Consider the following 20,269-nt stretch of genomic DNA (forward strand, 5'->3'; position numbering starts at 1 on the left):
TTTGAGGTGGGAGTGAGAGGGTGGGGGTATGTTGGGGTCTAAAAGGGGGCTTCGGCTGCCCTTGTTCAGAGTCACTGAGGGAGTCAGCACTTGCAAGCCAGGAGGAAGGCGAATGGAATCGCCAGAAACTTTCAGCGCAAGAGTGAAAAAGACCTTGCTGCTGTTGTACACACCCTTGATGAAGCCACTCCTGGGTAATGACGTCTGTTTTGACAACACCTGCCCCCCAACACCCTTTACCCACACAACCCCCCACCCGGTCTCAGACTTGCCACAGAACATATGTGTTGAAGGTCCACCATACTGCACTGGATCAGACCCTTCAGACCAACCCATCCATGACAACCAGATACCCGAAGTTAATTCAGAGATAGTAGGAACTGCAGATGCTGGAGAATCTGAGATAACAAGGTGTGGAGCTGGATAAACACAGCAGGCCAAGCAGCATCAGAAGGAGCAGGAAGGCTTAAACGTCAGCTTTCCTGCTCCTCTGATGCTGCTTGGCCTGCTGTGTTCATCCAGCTCTACACCTTGTTATCTTATATCCAAAATTAATCCAGTCCCATCTGCCAGGGTATCGTCTAAATTCTTCCTATTCATATACTCATCCTTTTAAATGCTGTAACTGTACCAGCCCCCACCACTCCCCCGGCAGCTCATTCCATACACGCACCACCCTCTGTGTGAAAAAGTTACCCCTCAGGTTTTGGACTCCACCCCTACCCTGGGGAAAAGATCTTTCACCCCTATCCATACCCCTCATGGTTTTAATAGCCTCTATAGGGTCACGCCCTCAGCCTCCGACACTTCAGGGAAATAGCCCCAGGCTCTCCCTGTAGCTCAACCCCAGCTACATCCTGGTAAATCTTTTCTGAACCCTTTCAAGTTTCACAACATCCTTCCTATATAAGAGGGAGAGCAGAACTGAACGCAGTGTGACCTGTGGACAACAGATACTGCAGAGTTTGCAACAGAGGCTCACTGGCTGTTGAGACCCCTAAAGGGCATAAGGCCCTCTGCTGCTCTGTAAAAATCGGTGAGAACTGTAATGGGGGTGGGGGGGCTACAGGGAGGGACTACCCCCAACCCCCAAACTCCTCCCAACTATGTAGGCCAAGGTGCAGAACCAAAGGGACGTAGATCAGAATTAAGGCCTCAGGGGCCATTTTTGGATGGAAATTAGGAGGGGCTTCTTCACCCAGAGGGTGGGGAATCTTGGGATCCCCCGGAGGGCCGGTGCATGGAGGATGGGGTAGCTCAGAGACCGTCGCAGGCACGAGACAGAGCGCTCGCTGCCCTCGCTGAGGTTTGGTGTGGGGGGGCAGGTACAAAGTTGGAAAGGCTGGTTTTTGGAGGCCTCGTTGGGTGGCAGTTCGTTTCGGTTACCCTTCTATTGTGCTATCCTCCCCACCTACCCTCTACCCAACCACCCACAGGTGGGCCCTGCAGCCTCCCAACACCCCCTTCAGTGCTGCTCGCTTTGACGTGATCAGATTCCGGGGGCCCGGGTCTCTCCGGTGGCAGTGGGGGGGTTTTGGTGACTGGCATTGGAGACGGCGTGCCCACCTCTGGGTGGGCGGGCCGCGGCAGTGAGTGGATTCGGAGGCGCCGAGAGGATTGGCCAAGGCCGGCCTGGGTGGGTCCGTGTCAGAGGGGACTCCCCACTGTTCTCTCTCTCCAGCAGTGTGGCAACACGCCACACCATTTCTCTCCCACACCATTGCCCCCCCCCAACCATCCCCTCGACTTTCCCTCGGCTGTGTTTTCATTTTCAAGATCCCCTTTCGCCACCGGCGCGACCCGACATGATACACAACGACATTTTGTGCAAGGTTCCCCTTTCTCCATCTGGGGAAACCATCACTAGTTATCGCTCGCGATGACGTGGGCCACTTTCCAGAAACATGCAGAAACGGCTCACAGCGCCAAGTGTCCCCATCTTGACCTCTGACCTCCCTTAATACCCCCCACCAACCAGCCCCAAGTTTACCTGGGTCAGGGTATCACACGCATTTATCGGCCTCCTGAACCCACGTTCACAATCGCGGTGGCCCGCATTCGGAATATTCCCGCACTCCACCGTTGTGTCGTGACAGTCTCCAAGCCTCTGGAGGCGCTTCAGCCGAAAGCGTGGACACCCCGCCACCCGCAACGCCTCTCCCATCCCCCACCACCACCCACCCAACCCACTCCCCTGCCAACAGAAGCCGGGCTTCCGGACGCGGCGTGTTCCCGTCCTCAAGGGCAGGGCGCAAGGAGTAAAGCGTCAGGTTGAGCGCGCCAACTCAAGGCCCGTTAGGTTGATGAGCGCCCCCCTCCGCCGCATCACGTTCCCGTGGCGATTTGGTCAGCCACGGCCGTGCCATCCCCACCCCAAACCTCCACCACCATCCCCCCGGCCTCCAGGCCCATCAACCCCCACCCGCTCGACCGCACTGCTTCAGGTCAAGCCGTGGCCGCTCGTAACGGAGCAATGCCACGGGACGTGAATGGGTGGCGTTGGGCACAAGCCAGTCGACAGTTGTAACTGAGAGTTGAGAGGCCCCCTCGTGACCCGAAAAACAGCAGCATGGTCGCTTTACCATCAATTCCACCCATGCCCTTCCCTGACCAACCACCAAACCTCACCCCCGTGCCCGCTCCCTCATCTGCCATCCCCAGGCCAGAATCCGTCTGACTCGGGCGCCCATTGATGAAGACCCCTCCCCCTGATGTGGGATAGAACCAACTGAGATTGCATCAATTCACAGTTCGAATTAGGCCCCCATCCCCAAAGGTCAGAAGCCCCCACAGACACCACCACACCTCTACCTCCCACACAGTGAGCAATCTTTAAGCCCGGACTGCCCCCGCATGCTCCCTGCGATCCCGGGTGAATCTTCTGTGCAGCTTCATTGCCGGAAGGTTCTTCCCTCCCACCACCGTCACACATCCAGGTGTTCGTCTCTGAGAGCCGGCGGCCATTTTGAAGGAGGGAAGAAGTCATTTTGGATGCGCACAAACAGCCCTCTCTCTCTCTCTCTCGTCCCCACTCTTTCGTTATCACTTTCCCTCCTTTTTCTCCACCTTGGTGGGTAAGCTTCATTCGATTTGGGCCTGGTGAAGGCCGATGGGGCCACTATGTGGTTTTTCTTTGGCAACTTGCTTGCGCTTAGAGGCTTGTCGTAACCATGGCAACTCCACGAGCGGGCATTCCAGGAACAGGCCACCAAGAGGAATCCTTATTGCTTATTCGTTGAAAATATGATGCAATTTTTAAACAAGGACAAACATATTATAATTTTTAGTCCAAGGCCCGACAACCAGTTGCCTAGAAAACTATTGGGCAAACCCTCCACATTGACCCAAAGGCGATAAAAATGGCCACCGAACATTTCATTGGTGCCACAGCAAAAGAATTCATCCCACTGCCCCACTCTGTCCAAATAACCCAGTGTCCATCAGCAACTCATCCCGTTGCCCAGTCCCCACCACCGCACCCCCCAGCCCCAACAAATGTTGTTTGGCCAAAATGTAAAACACTGCAATTACACTCCGTGCTCATAGCCTCCGACAGCACCCGCTCCCTCAGCACTGACCCTCCGACAGTGCCCGCTCCCTCAGCACTGACCCTCTGACAGTGCCCGCTCCCTCAGCACTGACCCTCCGACAGTGCCCGCTCCCTAAGCAGTGACCCTCCGACAGTGCCCGCTCCCTCAGCACTGACCCTCTGACAGTGCCCGCTCCCTCAGCACTGACCCTCCGACAGTGCCCGCTCCCTCAGCACTGACCCTCCGACAGCGCCTGCTCCCTCAGCACTGACCCTCCGACAGTGCCCGCTCCCTCAGCACTGACCCTCCGACAGTGCGGCGCTCCCTCAGCACTGACCCTCCGACAGCGCCCGCTCCCTCAGCACTGACCCTCCGACAGTGCCCGCTCCCTCAGCACTGACCCTCCGACAGTGCGGCGCTCCCTCAGCACTGACCCTCCGACAGTGCCCATTCCCTCAGCACTGACTATCCGACAGTGCCCACTCCCTCAGCACTGATCCTCCGACAGTGCCTGCTCCCTCAGCACTGACCCTCCGACAGTGCCCGTACCCCCAGCACTGACGCACCGACAGTGCCCACTCCCTCAGCACTGATCCTCCGACAGTGCCCACTCCCTCAGCACTGATCCTCCAACAGTGCCCACTCACTCAGCACAGACCACACAACAGCGCCTGCTCCCTCAGCACTGACCCTCCAACAGTGCCCACTCGCTCAGCGCTGACCCTCCGACAGTGCGGCGCTCCCTCATCACTGACCCTCCGACAGTGCCCACTCCCTCAGCACTGACCCTCTGACAGTGCCCACTCCCTCAGCACTGACCCTCCAACAGTACCCGTACTCTCAGCACTGTCCCTCCATCAGTGCCCACTCCCTCAGCACTCACCCTCCGACAGTGCCCACTCCCTCAGCACGGACCCTCTGACAGTGCCCACTCCCTCAGCACCTGACCCTCCAACAGTGCCCACTCCCTCAACACTGACCCTCCGACAGTGCCAACTCACTCAGCACTGATCCTCCGACAGTGCCCACTCCCTCACCACTGACGCTCCGACAGTGCCCACTCCCTCAACACTGACCGTCCGACAGCACCCGCTCCCTCAGCACTGACCCTCTGACAGTGCCCGCTCCCTCAGCACTGACCCTCTGACAGTGCCCGCTCCCTCAGCACTGACCCTCCGACAGTGCCCGCTCCCTAAGCAGTGACCCTCCGACAGTGCCCGCTCCCTCAGCACTGACCCTCTGACAGTGCCCGCTCCCTCAGCACTGACCCTCCGACAGTGCCCGCTCCCTCAGCACTGACCCTCCGACAGCGCCTGCTCCCTCAGCACTGACCCTCCGACAGTGCCCGCTCCCTCAGCACTGACCCTCCGACAGTGCGGCGCTCCCTCAGCACTGACCCTCCGACAGCGCCCGCTCCCTCAGCACTGACCCTCCGACAGTGCCCGCTCCCTCAGCACTGACCCTCCGACAGTGCGGCGCTCCCTCAGCACTGACCCTCCGACAGTGCCCATTCCCTCAGCACTGACTATCCGACAGTGCCCACTCCCTCAGCACTGATCCTCCGACAGTGCCTGCTCCCTCAGCACTGACCCTCCGACAGTGCCCGTACCCCCAGCACTGACGCACCGACAGTGCCCACTCCCTCAGCACTGATCCTCCGACAGTGCCCACTCCCTCAGCACTGATCCTCCAACAGTGCCCACTCACTCAGCACAGACCACACAACAGCGCCTGCTCCCTCAGCACTGACCCTCCAACAGTGCCCACTCGCTCAGCGCTGACCCTCCGACAGTGCGGCGCTCCCTCATCACTGACCCTCCGACAGTGCCCACTCCCTCAGCACTGACCCTCTGACAGTGCCCACTCCCTCAGCACTGACCCTCCAACAGTACCCGTACTCTCAGCACTGTCCCTCCATCAGTGCCCACTCCCTCAGCACTCACCCTCCGACAGTGCCCACTCCCTCAGCACGGAACCTCTGACAGTGCCCACTCCCTCAGCACCTGACCCTCCAACAGTGCCCACTCCCTCAACACTGACCCTCCGACAGTGCCAACTCACTCAGCACTGATCCTCCGACAGTGCCCACTCCCTCACCACTGACGCTCCGACAGTGCCCACTCCCTCAACACTGACCGTCCGACAGTGCCCACTCCCTCAGCACTGAGCCCTCGACAGTGCCCACTCCCTCAGCACTGACCCTCCAACAGTGCCAACTCACTCAGCACTGATCCTCCGACAGTGCCCACTCCCTCACCACTGATGCTCCGACAATGCCCGCTCCCTCAGCACTGACCCTCCAACAGCGCCAACTCACTCAGCACTGATCCTCCGACAGTGCCCACTCCCTCACCACTGACGCACCGACAGTGCCCACTCCCTCAGCACTGACGCTCCAACAGTGCCCACTCCGTCAGCACTGACCCTCCGACAGTGCCCGCTCACTCAGCACTGACCCTCCGACAGTGCGGCGCTTCCTGAGCACTGATCCTCCGACAGTGCGGCACTCCCTCAGCACTGATCCTCCAACAGTGCCCACTCACTCAGCACTGATCCTCTGACAGTGCCCCCTACCTCAGCACTGACCCTCCGACAGTGCCCGCTCCCTCAGCCCTGGCCCTCCGACAGTGCCCGCTCCCTCAGCATTGACCCTCCGACAGTGCCCGCTCCCTCAGCACTGACCCTCCGACAGTGCATGCTCCCTCAGCACTGACAATCCGACAGTGCCCGCTCCCTCAGCACTGACCCTCCAACAGTGCCCGTACCCTCAGCACTGACCCTCCAACAGTGCCCACTCGCTCAGTGCTGACCCTCCTACACTGCGGTGTTTCCTCAGCACTGACCCTCCGATGTCCACTCCCTCAGCACTGACCCTCCAACAGTGCCCGTACTCTCAGCACTGACCCTCCGACAGTGCCCACTCCCTCAGTACTGATCCTCCGACAGCGCAGCACTCCCTCAGAACTGACGCTCCGACAGTGCCCACTCCCTCAGCACTGACTCTCCATCAGTGCCCACTCCCTCAGCACGGAAGCTCCGACAGTGCCCACTCCCTCAGCACCTGACCCTCCAACAGTGCCCACTCCCTCAGCACTGACCCTCCGACAGTGCCCACTCCCTCAGCACCTGACCCTCCGACAGTGCCCACTCCCTCAGTACTGATCCTCTGACAGTGCCCACTCCCTCAGCACTGACCCCTCGACAGTGCCCACTCCCTCAGCACTGACCCTCCAACAGCGCCAACTCACTCAGCACTGACCCTCCGACAGTGCCCACTCCCTTAGCAATGACCCTCCAACAGTGCACAATCCCTCAGCACTGACCCTCCGACAGTGCCCGTACCCTCAGCACTGACGCACCGACAGTGCCCACTCCCTCAGCACTGATCCTCCGACAGTGCGGCACTCCCTCAGCACTGACGCTCCAGCAGTGCCCACTCCCTCAGCACTGTTCCTCCAACAGTGCCCACTCACTCAGCACTGATCCTCTGACAGTGCCCACTCCCTCAGTACTGACCCTCCAACAGTGCCCACTCCCTCAGCACTGACCCTCCATCAGTGCCCACTCCCTCAGCACTGACCCTCCGACAATGCGCTGCTCCCTCAGCACTGACCCTCCGACCGTGTGGCACTCCCTCAGCACTAACCCTCCGACAGTGCCCACTCCCTCAGCACGGACCCTCCATCAGTGCCCACTCCCTCAGCACTGACCCTCCGACAGTGCGGCACTCCCTCAGCACTGACCCTCTGACAGTGCCCACTCCCTCAGCACTGACCCTCCGACAGTGCGCTGCTCCCTCAGCACTGACCCTCCGACCGTGTGGCGCTCCCTCAGCACTGACCATCCATCAGTGCCCACTCCCTCAGCACTGACCCTCCGACAGTGCGGGCTCCATCAGCACGGACCCTCCGACAGTGCCCACTCCCTCAGCACCTGACCCTCCGACAGTGCGGCGCTCCTTCAGCACTGACCATCTGACAGTGCCCAGTCCCTCAGCACTGACCCTCCAACAGGACCCACTCCCTCAGCACTGACCCTCCTACACCGCGGCGCTTCCTCAGCACTGACCCACTGACAGTGCCTGCTCCCTCAGCACTGACCCTCCGACAGTGCGGCGCTCCCTCAGCACTGACCCTCCGACAGTGCCCGCTCCCTCAGCACTGACCCTCCGACAGTGCCCGCTCCCTCAGCACTGACCCTCCGACAGTGCCCAGTCCCTCAGCACTGACCCTCCGACAGTGCCCACTCCCTCAGCTCTGACCCTCCGACAGTGCCCACTCCCTCAGCACTGATCCTCCGACAGTGCCCACTCCCTCAGCACTGACCCTCCGACAGTGCGGCACTCCCTCAGCACTGACCCTCCAACAGTGCGGCGCTCCCTCAGCACTGACCCTCCGACAGTGCGGCGCTCCCTCAGCACTGACCCTCCGACAGTGCCCACTCCCTCAGCTCTGACCCTCCGACAGTGCCCACTCCCTCAGCACTGATCCTCCGACAGTGCCCACTCCCTCAGCACTGACCCTCCGACAGTGCGGCACTCCCTCAGCACTGACCCTCCGACAGTGCGGCACTCCCTCAGCTCTGACCCTCCGACAGTGCCCACTCCCTCAGCACTGATCCTCCGACAGTGCCCACTCCCTCAGCACTGACCCTCCGACAGTGCGGCACTCCCTCAGCACTGACCCTCCGACAGTGCGGCACTCCCTCAGCACTGACCCTCCATGAATGGATCTCAGAACCCAGACCTCCCCTGTGGCTGTTGTTCTCCCCCAAGAGTTTTGACAATTAAGCCGTTTGCCCTGACACGCCTGGGGCCTAGTTTGCTGGGGTCTGACTGGGTGTCTCCTCCGAAACCAATTTGGGTGGCTTGTGCATCCCCAGCCAGTTTGTGGCCCCCATTAACTTCCTGCTCAGAATCTCTGAGAGCAAGCTTGGGCCTTGTTTGTTACTCAGGCAAGGGCTGCCGTCGCTAAGGAGACGACTTCCTCAGCCCCATGACACTTCCTGCTCTACTTCCTCCCACACCCTTGCGTTTCATGTCAACCTGTTGTTTTTTTTTGTGCGTGTGTGTGTGTGTCTCTCTCTCTCTCTCTCTCTCTCTGCCACGGTTTCACCTCTTTGCAAAACAAAACCCACCCTCCCCACCCACTGGGACACCCTAAATTGACAACTAGGCCCCAAGGCAGGACAGGAGCACAACTAGGCCTCATTTGTTCTCTCTCTGACTCCTGGTCTGGTTAGTGTCAGGCAGTGGGTCTATTCATGGGTACAGGAGGGATTTACATTCCAAGGTGGCGTTGGCTGGAGCTCTGAATTTTTGAGGAAAAAGGGAGCCAAAACTCTTTTTGGGTCTTTGGGATGGGGGACACACACCCCGCCCTTCGTCGGATTTGAAGGCGGGAAGCCGCTTGGCTCACTTTTGGGCCGGGTGGATTTCCCTCCCTACCTCCCTGACCACTCTCGTCGGCCTTCAGCCCATTTTCTTTGGCAACGTGTCAAGTCACGAGGTCAAAGGGTCATCGAACTCGGGTCAGAGTTCATGAGTGCGATCGGAAAGGGGACAGTTGGAGTGAGGGTGAGGCCAGTGCCAAGGGCTGCCCACTTTCTCATGGTTTGCCCCCACTTCTCTAAATGCACCCTGAGAAGGTGGTGGGGAGCTGCCTTCTTGAACCGCTGCAGTCCGTGTGCTGTGGCTGGACCCACGATGCCCCTTAGGGAGGGAATTCCAGGATTCTGACCCAGTGACACTGAAGGAACGGCTGATATATTTCTCAGTCGGGATGGGGAGTGGCTCGGAGGGGAACGTGCAGGGGGTGGTATTCCCATGTACCTGCTGCCCCTTGTCCTTCTGGATGGAAGTGGTGGTGGGTTTGGAAGGTGCTGTCTAAGGAGCCTCGGTGAGTTGCTGCAGGGCGTCCTGTAGATGGGTGGGGGGAGTGGGATGTTTGTGGATGTGGTGCCAATCAAAGCAGGGGCTGCTTTGTCCTGGATGGTGTCGAGCTTCCTGAGTGTTGTTGGGGCTGCCCCCATCCAGGGGCAAGTTGGGGGTGTTCCCTCACTCTCCTGACTTGTGCCTTGTAGATGGTGGGATCAGCTTTGTCCGGGGAGACTCAGGAGGGGAGTTCCTCGCTGCAAGATTCCCAGCCTCTGGCCTGCTCTTGTAGCCGCTGTGTTTCTGTGGTGAGTCCAGTTGAGTTTCTGGTCAATGGTAACCCCCAGGGGGTTGATAGTGGGGGGCATTAGATGACAGTAATGGGTCTAGGAAACGGTCCAGCACATGGATGGATGCGGGCTCGGGCATCAAGAGTGCGTAGCGACCAATTTCTGTGCCCTCCTCAGATTAATTTGCTCATATTGTTCCTTGAGGTGTGGTCCTCGCTAGTAGAGGGCCAAGATTTGGTGCCTTTAGAACAATGTATGGCACTCCGCAGTGGTAGTGAGTTTGCTGAGAACCACACGAGACAACAGAGGGGCCCACTCATCCTGAACAGATGTTAGACAGATGGTTGTGGCCTGATTGAGCGGGAGCTGTCAAAATATTGACAGAGAAGGCGACCGTCACACAGGAAGTGAGTAGGCACATTTACAATGATCAGGCCAAGCCCACAGCTGCCACTCAGATAAAACACAAGTTGGCAGGAAGCTGCCTGGAAATAACACATTCCTGAAAATTCACCCTCTCTCTTTGTAAACTCCGTGATGCAGAGACATCATTCCCCCTGGGGGTGATCCTGCTGCCTTCACCCAGGCACATTGCTGGCCAGCAAAGTCGCCATCTTGATGTGCCCCTGTCAGTCCCTCAGAGACCACCAGCTGCACAATGAAAGAAGAAGTGCATTAAATTTACAACGGGATCTTCATACCACACTTTCAACAAGCAACACACTCAGCACTGACCCTCCGACAGTGCCCGCCTCCTCAGCACTGACCCTCCGACAGTGTCCGCCTCCTCAGCACTGACCCTCCGACAGTGCCCGCCTCCTCAGCACTGACCCTCCGACAGTGCCCGCCTCCTCAGCACTGACCCTCCGACAGTGTCCGCCTCCTCAGCACTGACCCTCCGACAGTGTCCGCCTCCTCAGCACTGACCCTCCGACAGTGCCCGCTCCCTCAGTACTGACCCTCCGACAGTGCCCGCTCCCTCAGTACTGACCCTCCGACAGTGCCCACTCCCTCAGCACTCACCCTCCAACAGTGCCAACTCCCTCAGCACTGACCCTCCAACAGTGCCCACTCCCTCAGCACTGACCCTCCGACTGTGCCCACTCCCTCAGCACTGACCCTCCAACAGTGCCTGCTCCCTCAGCACTGACCCTCTGATACTGCACCATGTTGTAAAGCATCCTCTACACTGTTCCCCATCAGCCACTCTGCAGGACAGGGGCAGCACGGGGCTAGATTTAGAGTGGAGCTGGAGCCTGTGTTGTGTTGGAAAGTTTGAGTCTTGTTTGGGAATGGGTTTGATCACAGTGTGTAATTGAAGTGTGAAAGGCTGGGGGGACTGCATGTGGGGAGAGGAGCGGCTGTGTATCAAACGGGACAGTGGCAGTGTCTAGAGGGTGAGGTGTTGGCTTGTTGTCACTCTGCCTTATCACCAGAGAGGTCCGCTCCTGCTGCCTGTTTTCCAAGCTTTTTTCCGACTGGAAACTCTGCCCCTCACAGTCTTTGTTGGAAACCGTGATCTTCACTGTCCAATATGCTCCAGCAGTGACCAGTCTTTCCCTTTCGGGGTGGGTGTTGGGGCCAATGGAGGTGGATACTCATCGTGCAGAGACCTGCTGTGCATTTCTATAGTGCCCTTTGCCACCTGAGTGCCCACCTGGCTGATGGTGGAAGTACTGTCACTGTTGGGAACAGGAAACACAGCAAGATCCCACAGCATTGCAACCCCTAACTGGGGCTTTTTGTGACAGAAATCGGCCTGCCTTGCCAACATTCTGTGATTCCTGCCCCAGAGCATCTCAGAGCCCTCTGAAACCTCTCACCATAGAATCCTGACGGTGCGGAAACAGGCCCTTCAGCCCATTGAGTCCACACTGCCCCTCCAAACTCCCACTAGACAGCCCCAATCTTCTGTATGTAACCCTGCATTTCCCATGGGCCAATCCACTCTAACCCGCACATCCCTGGGCACTACGGGACAATTTAGCACGGCCAACCCACCCTAACCTGCACATCCCTGGGCACTATGGGGCAATTTAGCACGGCCAATCCACCCTAACCTGCACATCCCTGGGCACTATGGGACAATTTAGCATGGCCAATCCACCCTAACCCGCACATCCCTGGGCACTATGGGGCAATTTAGCACGGCCAATCCACTCCAAACGGCACATCCCTGGACACTATGGGACAATTTAGCACGGCCAACCCACCCTAACCTGCACATCCCTGGGCACTATGGGACAATTTAGCACGGCCAATCCACCCTAACCTGCACATCCCTGGACACTATGGGACAATTTAGCACGGCCAATCCACCCTAACCTGCACATCCCTGGGCACTATGGGACAACTTAGCACGGCCAATCCACCCTAACCTGCACATCCCTGGACACTATGGGACAATTTAGCACGGCCAATCCACCCTAACCCGCACATCCCTGGACACTATGGGACAATTTAGCACGGCCAATCCACCCTAACCCGCACATCCCTGGACACTATGGGACAATTTAGCACGGCCAATCCACCCTAACCCGCACATCCCTGGGCACTATGGGACAATTTAGCACGGCCAATCCACCCTAACCCGCACATCCCTGGACACTATGGGACAATTTAGCACGGCCAATCCACCCTAACCCGCACATCCCTGGACACTATGGGACAATTTAGCACGGCCAATCCACCCTAACCCGCACATCCCTGGACACTATGGGACAATTTAGCACGGCCAATCCACCCTAACCCGCACATCCCTGGGCACTATGGGACAATATAGCACGGCCAATCCACCCTAACCCGCACATCCCTGGACACTATGGGACAATTTAGCACGGCCAACCCACCCTAACCTGCACATCCCTGGACACTATGGGACAATTTAGCACGGCCAATCCACCCTAACCCGCACATCCCTGGGCACTACGGGACAATTCAGCACGGCCAATCCACCCTAACCCGCACATCCCTGGACACTATGGGACAATTTAGCACGGCCAATCCACCCTAACCCGCACATCCCTGGGCACTACGGGACAATTTAGCACGGCCAATCCACCCTAACCCGCACATCCCTGGGCACTATGGGATAATTTAGCACGGCCAATCCCACCCTAACCTGCACATCCCTGGGCACTACGGGACAATTTAGCACGGCCAATCCACCCTAACCCGCACATCCCTGGGCACTATGGGACAATTTAGCACGGCCAATCCCACCCTAACCTGCACATCCCTGGGCACTATGGGACAATTTAGCACAGCCAATCCACCCTAACCCGCACATCCCTGGGCACTACGGGACAATTTAGCACGGCCAATCCACCCTAACCCGCACATCCCTGGGCACTACGGGACAATTTAGCGCGGCCAGCCCACCTAAACCTACATATCTTTGGACCGTGGGTGGAAACCGGAGCACCCGGAGGGAACCCACACAGACAAGGGGTGAACGTGCAAACTGCACACAGACAGTCGCCCGAGTGTGGGAATCGAACTCAGGTCCCTGGCGCTGTGAGGCAGCATTGCTAACCACCGAGCCCCCGCGTTGCCCTCTGACTGTTGCCGCATCTGCTGGAAAACTAAATAGAATACATCCACTGGCTCCCCTTTGTCCACAGCGATAAATGGGTGAAATATGATTTCCTGGCTTTGACAAAGCTCCGAGTGACGACTCCAAAAATATCCGAGAGACAAGTGGCAACCGCCTTAATTGCAGTGTTGAACTGGGACATCTGTGTTTGTCTGTTGGCACTTGGTGAAGCTGTATGTGCTGTGTGGGCGTTTCTGGGGCGATGCGTATTGTCTCGGTTTGCTGACTTCCAGAATTCTACCTCAAAACAAGCTACCCAGATGATTAAGAGAAGGCAAAAATCTGCGAGCTGCAGTAGCAGGTTCCGAACGTCGTACACGTGCAGGGCGGCTTGTCCCCTGACATTGAACAGATGTGGTTTTCGAGCAGCCTGCGCACAAACAGTTTGTCCAAAGCCAGTAGTAAACAGTCAGCCCTGAAGCTGACTGTTCGAAAAGGAGATGTCGGTCTTTGGGACTCACGACTCCTGAAGCCTATTGAGACGACATCAGTCTGTGAGCAGAATCTCCAAACTTGTTCATCCCTAAGAAAAGCTTCACAGCTGAAGGCATCTGTGAGCACGCACCGCGTGAAGGGAAAAGTTGCACCTCACTGCTGCACACAGCCAGCATACCCAAAGGAATAGATCGCCACGCTGTCGGAGGGTCAGTGCTGAGGGAGCGGGGACTGTCGGAGGGTCAGTGCTGAGGGAGCGGGCACTGTCGGAGGGTCAGTGCTGAGGGAGTGGGCACTGTCGGAAGGTCAGTGCTGAGGGAGCGGGGACTGTCGGAGGGTCAATGCTGAGGGAGCGGGCACTGTCGGAGGGTCAGTGCTGAGGGAGTGGGCACTGTCGGAAGGTCAGTGCTGAGGGAGCGGGCACTGTTGGAGGGTCAGTGCTGAGGGAGCGGGCACTGTCGGAGGGTCAGTGCTGAGGGAGTAGGCACTGTCGGAGGGTCAGTGCTAAGGGAGTAGGGACTGTCGGAGGGTCAGTACTGAGGGAGCGGGCACTGTCAGAGGGTCAGTGCTGAGGGAGCGGGCACTGTCGGAGGGTCAGTGCTGAGGGAGCGGGCACTGTCAGAGGGTCAGTGCTGAGGGAGTAGGGACTGTTGGAGGGTTAGTGCTGAGGGAGCGGGCACTGTCGGAGGGTCAGTGCTGAGGGAGTAGGGACTGTCGGAGCGCTTAAATAAATCACAATCATTTTGACGAAGCTTGATCCTCTCAGGTAGGTGCGAAAAGCCTGATAGCTGGTTGGGAACCAGCGTTTGCAGAGACAGATATGGTGGGTGTGTGTGAGGGTGAGAGCACCTTTCTCTCGATTACAGCCCTATAAACAGCATTGAGGTTTTGGGTGTGTGCTTGAGTGTGAAGCAGCTCACACGAAATGCTGGTGCTGTGGTATTGTGCACACAGTAAACAGATAATAAGGTAACCATTCAGCACCTCCCAACGCTGTATCACGTTTGTAACCCTCACAGTCATTTCCTCAGGGCAAACCGTTTGAGCACCGCAATGTCTCTGCCTGAGATTATCAGAACGGTGCCAATGGGGGACGCAGCGGCCTCATGGTATTATCACTGGGCTGTTAACCCAGAGACCCAGGGAACATTCTGGGCACGGAGGTTCGAATCCTGCCAGTGCAGATGGCGGAATTTGAATTCAATAAAAATCAGGAATTCAGAATCTAGTGATGACTGTGAATCCATTGTCTGTTGTTGGAAAAGCCCATCTGATTCACTCATGCCTTTTAGGGAAGGAAACTGCCATCCTTACCTGGTCTGGGTCTACATGTGACTCCAGACCCACAGCAATGTGGATGACTCTGAACTGCCCCCTGGGCAATTAGCGATGGGGTAATAAATCCTGCCTGGTCAGCAACACCCTCAGCCTGTTACTGATAAAGAGGGGGGAAAAAAGCCCTTCAGAATTTCTCCCCCTGCCTGAGGCATGGTGACCCTGAGGTTAAACTCCCACCAGTTGTGCATCTCTCTGTGTTTCTCACACTCTGGGAGAGCAACTTCTCTGCGACTGTCGTTCTATTCTTATATATAGTGAGTGCACATCGTTTGACTGCTTGGGTTTCCTTGCTGTCATCTGTGTCCAAAGCTCTCTTGAGTCAACATTTGCTAGCTTTATTTGTCTCTGCTTCTTACAAGTGAACAGAAGTGAGGGCCTGATGTAGTCACATACCAGTTGACTTCATGATTGCAGAGTTACAGTGCCACAGAGCACCAAAAAAGACCCTTTAGTCCAGGTGCGACTCGGTGGCTCAGTGGTTAGCACTGCAGCCTCATAGCACCAGGGACCCAGGTTCGATCCCACCCTCAGGCGACAGTCTGTGTGGAGTTTGCACATTCTCCCCGTGTCTGCGTGGGTTTCCTCTGAGTGCTCCGGTTTCCTTCCACAGTCCAAAGATGTGCAGGTTAGGGTGGATTAGCCATGCTAAATTGTCCCATAGTGCCCAGGGATGTGCGGGTTAGGGTGGATTGGCCCTGCTAAATTGCCCCATAGTGTGCAGAGGTGTGTAGGTTTTAGGGGGATGATCTGGGTGGGATGCTCCAAGGGCCAGTGTGGACTTGTTGGGCCGAAGGGCCTGTTTCCACACTGTAGGGAATCTAACCTAATCTAAAAAAAATTAACAGAGTCCCATTTGCCGGCATTTGGCCCATATCCCTCTAAGCCCTTCCTGTTCATGTCCCCACCCAGATTTTAAATGCTGTAACTGTACCAGCCCCCACCACTTCCTCTGGCAGCTCCTTCCATACTCGCACCACCCTCTGTGTGAAAAAGTTGCCCCTCAGGTCCCTTTTAAATCTTCCCCCCCACCCCGTCACCTTAAGCCTATGGCCCTCCAGTTTTGGGCTCCCCCACCCTGGGGGAAAGGCCATGTCTATTCATTATAAACATGGAGCTCCTTCATCCATGTGTACCCCAGCCTCTAGCCTCTTTGCCCTAAAGTCTCACACAATGCTCTGCATCCTCCCAATGGATGTGTCATTGTCTGGCGGCTATTTGACTACAGGGTGCAGTCAGACGGTAACACTAGGTAACCAATGGACCACCACTGCTAAGGACGATCAGGCCTGACTCTGCGAGAGATGCTCTGGGCTGTGTAGCTAATCAGTTTGTCATCCGAGTCTTTCTAATCTATTTCCAAAATCTCAGCTGCATTCTCAAGTTGAACTCTCCCAGCCTTAACAAAGACATTGCATTTCCATCATTGTCTGTTCCAAATATAAAGTTAGACCATTGTTAGACCATTGTTTCCTCTCTCTCCGTCCCTGTCTCATTCTGTCTCTCTCTCACTCTCTCTCTCTCTGTCCCTGCCTCGTTCCCTCTCTCTGTCCCTGTCTCATTCCCTCTCTCTCACTCTCTGTCCCTGTCTCATTCCCTCTCTCTCACTCTCTGTCCCTGTCTCATTCCCTCTCTCTCACTCTCTCTCTGTCCCTGTCTCATTCCCTCTCTCTCACTCTCTCTCTGTCCCTGTCTCATTCCCTCCCTCTCACTCGCTCTCTGTCCCTGTCTCATTCCCTCTCTCTCACTCGCTCTCTGTCCCTGTCTCATTCCCTCTCTCTCACTCTCTCTCTGTCCCTTTCTCATCCTCTCTCTCTCTCTCACTCTGTCTCCCCCTCTGTCTCTCTCACGCTCTCTCTGCCACTGACCCTCTCTCTCTCTCTCTCACACACACACACACATCTTTCTCTTTTTCTCCCTGCCTCATTCTCTCTGCCTCTATTTCTCCCTCTGTCTCTCTCTCTTGTGTGTCTCTATCTCTGTCTCTCTCTCTCTGTCTCTCTCTCTCTATTTGGCTGTCTCTTTCTATCTCTGTCTCTGATTCTCTCCATGTCTCTTTCTGTCTGTCTGTCTGTCTATCTCTCCCTCATTTGTTTCTATCTCTGTCTCTCTGTCTGTCTCTCTCTGTCTGTATGTCTCTGTCTGTATGTCTCTGTGTCTGTCTGTCTGTATGTCTCTCTCTCTCTGTCTGTCTGTCTCTCTCTGTCTGTCTGTCTGTCTCTCTGCTTTTCTCTCTCTCTGTCTGTCTCTCTGCTTTTCTCTCTCTGTCTGTTAAAAGCTTCTTTCAACGTAGTGTCTTCACTCACTAATTGTAGTAGTGAGTTTTCCTTCCCTATTGATTTTTGAACATTGAATGTCGCTGTGAAAGAGGCATTATGTCCCTTTTATAGCACTGTTTGTGCTAAAATATTGACTGCTTCCTTTTTGATAGACGATTCCTGGAAATCTGCGGCAGCCTTTTCCCTCTCAGTCCCCGAGACTTGATTTCACATTGCAGTGCTGACTGCTGGGCTTTTGTTCAATAGTCCTTTTAAGGTGCTGCAACATTTACTGAATGTTGATCTGTCCGAGGTCCTTTAGATGCAAGACTCTCAGGCATTCTGCATCTCTCACAAAGCTCGAGATTAGGCTACAGTTTGGCAGATGGAATGCGGTGCGCAGAAATGTGATGTGATCCACTTTGGTCAGTAAAATAGCAATTCTTGTTCAGAGAGAGGCTGGGTCTCAAAAGGACCTAAGATTAGATTCCCTACAGTGTGGAAATGGGCCCTTCAGCCAAACAAGTCCACACCACCCCTTGGAGCATCCAACTCAGACCCATCCCCCTATAACCCACACACCCCTGGGCACTAAAGGGCAATTTAGCACGGCCAATCCACCCTAACCTGCAATTCCCTGGGCTCTATGGGACAATTTAGCATGGCCAATCCACCCTAACCTGCACATCCCTGGGCACTATGGGACAATTTAGCACGGCCAATCCACCCTAACCCGCACATCCCTGGGCACTATGGGACAATTTAGCACGGCCAATCCACCCTAACCCGCACATCCCTGGGCACTATGGGACAATTTAGCACGGCCAATCCACCCCAACCTGCACATCCCTGGGCACTATGGGACAATTTAGCACGGCCAATCCACCCTAACCCGCACATACCTGGGGACTATGGGACAATTTAGCATGGCCAATCCACCCTAACCTGCACATCCCTGGGCACTATGGGACAATTTAGCACGGCCAATCCACCCTAACCTGCACATCCCTGGGCACTATGGGACAATTTAGCACGGCCAATCCACCCTAACCTGCACATCCCTGGGATCTATGGAACAATTTAGCACGGCCAATCCACCCTAACCTGCACATCCCTGGGCACTATAGGACAATATAGCACGGCCAATCCACCCTAACCCAAACATCCCTGGGCACTATGGGACAATTTAGCACGGCCAATCCACCCTAACCCGCACATCCCTGGGCACTATAGGACAATATAGCACGGCCAATCCACCCTAACCCGCACATCCCTGGGCACTATAGGACAATATAGCACGGCCAATCCACCCTAACCTGCACATCCCTGGGATCTATGGAACAATTTAGCACGGCCAATCCACCCTAACCCGCACATCCCTGGGCACTATAGGACAATATAGCACGGCCAATCCACCCTAACCCGCACATCCCTGGGCACTATAGGACAATATAGCACGGCCAATCCACCCTAACCTGCACGTCCCTGGACACTATGGGACAATTTAGCACGGCCAATCCACACTAACCCGCACATCCCTGGGCACTATGGGACAATTTAGCACGGCCAATCCACCCTAACCTGCACATCCCTGGGCACTATGGGACAATTTAGCACGGCCAATCCACCCTAACCCGCACATCCCTGGACACTATGGGACAATTTAGCACGGCCAATCCACCCTAACCCGCACATCCCTGGGCACTATGGGGCAATTTAGCACGGCCAATCCACCCTAACCCACACATCCCTGGGCACTATGGGACAATTTAGCACAGCCAATCCACCCTAACCCGCACATCCCTGGGCACTATGGAACAATTTAGCACGGCCAATCCACCCTAACCTGCACACCTTTGGACTGTGGGAGGAAATCGGAGCACCAGGAGGAAACCCACGCAGACACGGGGAGAATGTGCAAACTCCACACAGACAGATACCCGAGTGTGGGATCGAACCCGGGTCCCTGGTGCTGTGAGTCTGCAGTGCTAACCACTGAGCCACCAACCTAAGGGCATTCATGAATCATCAAGAATTATTAAGATAAGTGACACAGAAGGCAAATGATACATTGTTCTTTATCACAAGGGTCTCGGAGAATAAGCATGAGATCACGGCCTGAAGTTCTATAGCTGAGCGCTGTGTCGAGTTAGAATTCCCTCACAAGAAAAGGTGGGTGTTTGAGAGTGTACATGAAGCTCAGTAAATCAATTGTCATCCTGTGGGGAAAAGCTAAATGGGTGGACTGTACATTCCCGGGAATTTAGAAGAATGAGAGGTGACCCAATTCCAGCTTAGAAGATTCTCAACAGAGGCAGATGTGTGAAGGATGCAGCAGCTTGTTTAAGGTAATAACGCAGACTTGTGCAAAGGAAATTGTGTTTACTGATCTCTAGGGGCTTTTTGAGGGTGCATTGTGCTGTGGATAAAGGAGAATCAGTAAGATGTTTTGTATTTAGATTCCCGGAAAGCGCCCGATTAGGTGCAGCATTAAAGATTGTACAGACAGTGAAAGTTCATGGCATAACATTGACACAAATGGAAGATTTGGCTAGCTAACAGCAAACAGGGGGACGACAGCCACTGACAGTTCCCATTAACAACTAATCATCCTCCCAGCCTGATCGTTAGCAACTCCTTTGTCTGTGCAGAGATAGTAGGAACTGCAGATGCTGGAGAATCTGAGATAACAAGGCGAAGAGCTGGAAATTTCTGAAGAAGGGTCTAGGCCCGAAACGTCAGCTTTCCTGCTCCTCCGATGCTGCCTCGCCTGCTGTGCTCATCCAGCTCTACACCTAGCCCTACTCCTTTATCTGTCCAACTGGCTTTCTCTCTCTTTGGGCTCTATCCTATCGGTTACTCCCTGCCCCACCCACCTCCCTATTTTCTGCATATAAATTGACGTTCTGAGGAAGGGTCACCAGACCCGAAATGTTAATTCTGTTTTCTCCTCC

General features: G+C 55.9%; 1 protein-coding gene across 6 annotated transcripts in view; it reads left to right on the plus strand.

The window, feature by feature from the left end:
- Positions 1-20,269, plus strand: part of LOC125449209 (RAS guanyl-releasing protein 2-like) — a 70,577-nt gene that overhangs the window by 3,668 nt on the left and 46,640 nt on the right. The window contains exon 1 of one of the 6 annotated variants that reach the window (XM_059641547.1): positions 13,509-13,781. The exons of 2 other annotated variants lie outside the window; for them this stretch is intronic. The gene's annotated coding sequence lies outside the window, so the exon portion shown is untranslated. 3 more of the 6 variants (XM_059641549.1, XM_059641548.1, XM_059641550.1) reach the window with 3 other exon arrangements.

The sequence above is a fragment of the Stegostoma tigrinum genome, chromosome 42 (genome assembly GCF_030684315.1).
Source record: "Stegostoma tigrinum isolate sSteTig4 chromosome 42, sSteTig4.hap1, whole genome shotgun sequence".
Taxonomy (NCBI): domain Eukaryota; kingdom Metazoa; phylum Chordata; class Chondrichthyes; order Orectolobiformes; family Stegostomatidae; genus Stegostoma; species Stegostoma tigrinum.